Source organism: Octopus bimaculoides, chromosome 11 (assembly GCF_001194135.2).
Source record: "Octopus bimaculoides isolate UCB-OBI-ISO-001 chromosome 11, ASM119413v2, whole genome shotgun sequence".
Classification (NCBI taxonomy): domain Eukaryota; kingdom Metazoa; phylum Mollusca; class Cephalopoda; order Octopoda; family Octopodidae; genus Octopus; species Octopus bimaculoides.
In genome coordinates, this window is record NC_068991.1 from 30103805 (window position 1) to 30109429 (window position 5625).

Genomic DNA, 5625 nt, shown 5'->3' on the forward strand with positions numbered 1-5625 from the left:
TCATCATCATCATTATTATTATTATTATCATTACTATTATTATTATTATTATTATTATTATTATTATTATTATTATTATTATTATTATTATTATCATTATTATTATTATTATTATTATTATTATTATTATTATTATTATTATTATTATTATTATTATTATTATTATTATTCTACCGAGGCCGACTTTGCCTTTTTCCTTTCGGGGTCGATAAATTAAGTATCAGTCAAGTACTGGGGTCGATGTAATCGATTATCCCCCTCCTCACAAAAATCTAGGCCTTGTGCCTATAGTAGAAAGGATTATTATTATTATTATTATTATTATTATTATTATTATTATTATTATTATTATTATGTTATTATCGATTGTGGGGCGCATTGCTTAGTGGTTTGGGCGATGCACTCAATTCCTAGCCCGGGTGGCGCAGTATGTTCTTGACCAATACATTTCATCTCGCGTTGATCTGCGATCACTTCGACACCTGACACAATGCAACTGTTCAGACAACGTCAATTTGATGGACAGAGTGAACTAATGAGCGGCACAGACATTTGATCAATATAAGCAAATCATTTGCGCAGGTTACCCAGCAGGGGGTGAACGCTCGACGCCACAGTTACTAATCCACTTCAACGCTTACACACACTTCTTACACCAACTGCTTCATCGATACTGATCATCAATATCGATCAGTGATATAGTGTAAACTAATACACCAGTTTATTTTCAGTATTTATTCCTTTTTTTTATAGATTTGTTTATAGCTTTTAGATGTTCATGTCTTTATCATTTATTCATCAGCTTTGCCACACCCCAGCTAGAAAGCTGTGGCAGCGGCCTTTGACTGCTTCATGCTGTATTTTATGGCAACAGCAGCAACAGCAACAACAATAAATAGAATGGTTTCAAGTTTTGGCAAAAGGCCCAGCATTTTAATGGGAAAGAATTGTGATACCAACAACACGAGTACTTCACTGGTACTTTATATTATTGACCCCGAAAGGATAAAAGGCAATGTTGACCTCGATGGACTTTGAACTCAGCGTAAAACGGGAAGAAATGCCACTAAGCATTCTCCTCGGTGTGATAAAGATTCTGCTTGGTCACCACCCCAATAATAATTCTTTCTCCTATAGGTACAGGGCACGAAGTTTTTCTTTCCTTTGTGGGAGAGTCAATTACATCGACCCACTCAGTACTTGACTGGTTCTTTCTTTTATTGACCCCGAAAAGATGAAAGTGAAGTCGACCTGGCGAGAATTAAACTCAGAACAGGAGGAAATACTTGTCGGAAGAAATTCCGACAAGTATTTTGTCCGACATGTAAATTTTTGTTTTAGTTTTATTTGCTCATTTTTGCCGTTAGCATCGGATTGGTTTTTCTGTTTCGCTTTTTGTTTTGTTTTTTTTCTTTATTGTTGTTTTTATTGTTATGAACAGCGTCTGACGAGATTCCAAAGCGTCAGCCAATGCGTTCGATGGAAGCTCTATTTTAACAATTTATAAAGAACTAGCACAGGGTAATAGTATCGATGAGGACGAACTAGCTGGTCTGTTTCGGAAGATTTTCGGGCGGAGGACTAATACGGGCAACTTCCAGAAAAACTTGCCCTTGTAATGCTACTGAGGGTTACTGGTGGATCGCAATAAACTCTACAAGCATGGAACCACTGTCATTTAGAACTGTCCGAGATGCACGCAGTGTGAGAAAACTGCACTGCACCCATGCGTGCAGCGTCCTAGTATAGCTAACTTATGAAGTTATGTCGAACTGCTATCGCCGTGTGTAGGCCGAATTCGAGTATCGGTTGAGTCTATTGAGAATAGCTCCATCAACAAGGTAAGGTAGGCGGTGTTCCTCTGTCTAGAGGTTGTGTGCTGGACGAGGCTGAGGTTATTAAAGACAGATGCCTTAAACAAAGAAGAAGGTATCCTCTTTATTTAAGTAGTCGTTGACTTGGAAAGGAAGTACTTTTCTTTACCAAATTAGTGTAAAGGTGTTGACTGTGGCAAAAATGTTTAGGGTGAACGCAACTCCTGTAAACAAGCACCTATAGATAGGGGAACAACAGTTGAGCGAGGGCGTGTGCCCTTGATGATCAATGTGAGCATGGAATTGTGGGATTCCTTGATTGGCTCTATTGTATCAGAAGGACTGCATCTTCCTTCTTTTCACATATTTTGTATATTATGCATACTTTTATATCATCTTTTTTCTCTATTCCTTCTTTCTTCCTTTTATCTTTTTATGTAAACACCTCACAAAATGGACATTCTCCTTGTAGTATCTCGCTCATTTGATACCACTGGCAAATAAGATATCATCATCATCATCATCATTATCTTCATCACCATCACCATCATCATCATCATCATCATCATCATCATCATCATCATCATTGGATTCAGTGTTTTCGTTGACAAGAGGGAAAAGAATTTTGCACCTTGTCATCGATAAGACATCTGACACGATAGCAGAGGACGGCAACTGACTGAAACTAGACGAGATTTCAGTTTGTTGTCCGCCGTTTTTGTAGTTATTTATCCGAATTATTATTATTATTATTATTATTATTATTATTATTATTATTATTATTATTATTATTATTATACCTCTTTTATTTCTGCGTTTGCAACTTTTTTATGATGCTTTTTGTCCTCTTTCTCTCAAATCTTTGTTAGTAAATTCCTATCAAATTATCATTGTTACTGACAGAGGGGTTCATTTCGACGTTAGTGGCCTCAATGTTACTAACAGCATCATATTACATTGGGAAAGCGGTTATCAGTTGGTTTAAACCAACACATTGTTTATCACTCTCTCTCTCTCTCTCTCTCTCTCTCTCTCTCTCTCTTTCTTAATCCACCCCTCTTTGTGTTTATATACACAAGCACAGACAGAGAAAGAGAATTCGTCCGCAACGAATTCTAATGAGAAAGAAACGTAACAAGTCTTACAAAAGTCATTCTAAATGTATCTACTCTACTTTCTGCTTTGAGTATTTGTCCGTAAATTGTGGCTGAACTTATTTTCAAACAGTAGCATACAACAAATATACATGCATAAGTGATGTCTTCAACTCAATTTCGAGCAATGCCCCAGCTTGATTGTTCTCGTAAACATAAGCAGCACAGGTGGACCTATACTCTTTTGCACTGAAATGGCAACAATGGGTACCTCTTGCAGCCGGTACTCAGAGAGCTTTCCATTCACGTTGACTCGTACCTTCATTCCCCCATGGAATTTTTCATTGAATGCTTTTCTTTCATTAGCTACGACCACCCATAGTATGCAACACGATTGATATGTTGAAGATCAAGCGATGCCTACACCTTAAAGTGAAGAAACGTTTTGAAGATGATCAATACTGCTATTAAAACAATATACGCATTTGCCCCAATAGAAGAGTTTTCCTTCTCCTGGAGTGATATTTAAACAAAGACTACAGGTCGTTAACTCCCAGCTGTTGGTTGGCCGTTCATTTTACTGAGTTTATTTCTTCCTTTGACAGATTTTGCTTTTCGTCAGGTAGAGTGCCTAGTGCAAACACCCCTCCTTACATAGCATGCTTGGTAGATTTGCCGATTTACTCGCTGAGGCCTAACCATGTAACAGCTTGCACATACGCACAGGCGTACATATATACATGCATATATGCATATATACATGCACACGCAAACGCACACGCACACACATATTCACACACACTCAAACACATATATACAAATAAATATATTTGTTGGTGTACTACGCAGGGTAATTATAGTTGTTAGTTTAATCTTCGATCATTTGCCACTATTAAACAGTCTTGGCTCAGAATGGAAAAATAAAACATTGTCTTTGAATCATTTTCAATAATTACTAACAGTGCATCCGGTTGCACCATCTTCAGAGAAAAAAAATCCAGCAGATTATCGTTAATAATGTGTACAAGCTTATACAAAACCAATCTACTCTACCTCATTTGTATAACACTGCATGTGTCGTTAACGTGTGATAATTAACAGAAACACTACATATTTGAAGGTTAAGCTAAGATATAAGATGAACTTACAAGTATGTGGCTTTTGTGAAACATTTTCGATTTTAGTTCTGTGCGTATAACGTACATATTGCGCTTGTTCCACGGATTGTCCTCAGTGTGTCAAGCGAAAGAGACCAAACTGATTAGTTCCACATTTATGAAAACCTCATAAGAAATCGGTTGCTAATTTCTGCCTACAGAGAAAATACTAGATTATGACTATTTATAATATACACAATCTCGAAGAAAACAAAATTCGCATAACCGTGTATGTCTTTACTTAAATAGTATATACAACAACTGTTCCTTCAATGGACAGAAATAATTAACAAATCTTTGGTGAGACCCTAACTGGTTAGAACTAATCAAGTTGATTTGTGCTTTAAAGATGGGGTTCTCCATTTCCCGCTAGACCAAAAATATGGGATGAATAATACATTCTCACAAGTTTATCTTGCGGTCAGTCCGACGTATGATGCACACATACACACACACACACACACACACACATGCACGCACGCACTCAGACACACACACACACACACACACACACACACATTTAGAGAAAAAAGTTACCTTCAAGCAGTCCGTAGTGAATATTAAAAAAAAAAGCTTTGAGGTTGTGGATTTTTTTTTCTTTTATCGAATAACGTTGGGGTGAGAAAAAGTTCTTTTTATATTCCTCAGTCGGCATCCAGGAGGGTTGCCGAGTGAACGAAAAAAAAATACAAGACTTACGGAATGGAGTACGGGAAATCTGGGTCACGTATGTTTCAACTTTGTTATTCATTCCTCCGGGGTCGATAAAACAAGTAGAAGTAATAAACACGGGGTGGTTTAATTAACTATACAGTGTCATCTTGAACTCTGAAGCGTATAATAAATCATACTTAGAAAAATACACTCGTGGTGGAGAAAGTGTAGCCTTCATACCTTTGCTAAAAGATGGTGTAAATAGTAAAAGAGACTTGTTCCAACAGAACTCTGCCTTCACTGTTGGTCTTTTATGAACTATTACTGGAACACATTGCATAATACAAATTTTGTAACGTATATTAGCAACTTCTGTATGTGTGTGTGTGTGTGCGTGTGTGTGTATCCGGGTTCAGTGAATATTAGTTTGACTGTATCCAGGTTCAACCAAAGAAGGTTGCAAATAAATACTGGAAGTACACTACTGAGCATGCTAGTCAACACTTTTCATGTACTCTATTGAATCTGCTACTTATCTGCCTTTTAGTTATGGGTTCAAATTTAGTTTTTACAACTACAAAATTACCAAAACCAGTTGAAAAATAAAAGAATATACGGGTTAACATGTGTGTGCTAATATTAGTGTATCTGCATACTTCGGCAATTTTTAGGTTGTAGTAAAAATGTATAACATGCTCAATACAATTCTTTTAACCGGTAACGTGTACATACGCGTTTGTGTGTGTGTGTGTGTGTGTGTGTGTGTGTGTATTCAATTGTGTGCAGCAGAAGCATGTGTCTGATTTCATATACAAACGTAAGAGCGTTGGTGGGAAAAGAGAAAGCACAAACAGAATGTCTGAACTCGAAAAATAATGAGTCTCTAACTGAACACAGTCATCGTAC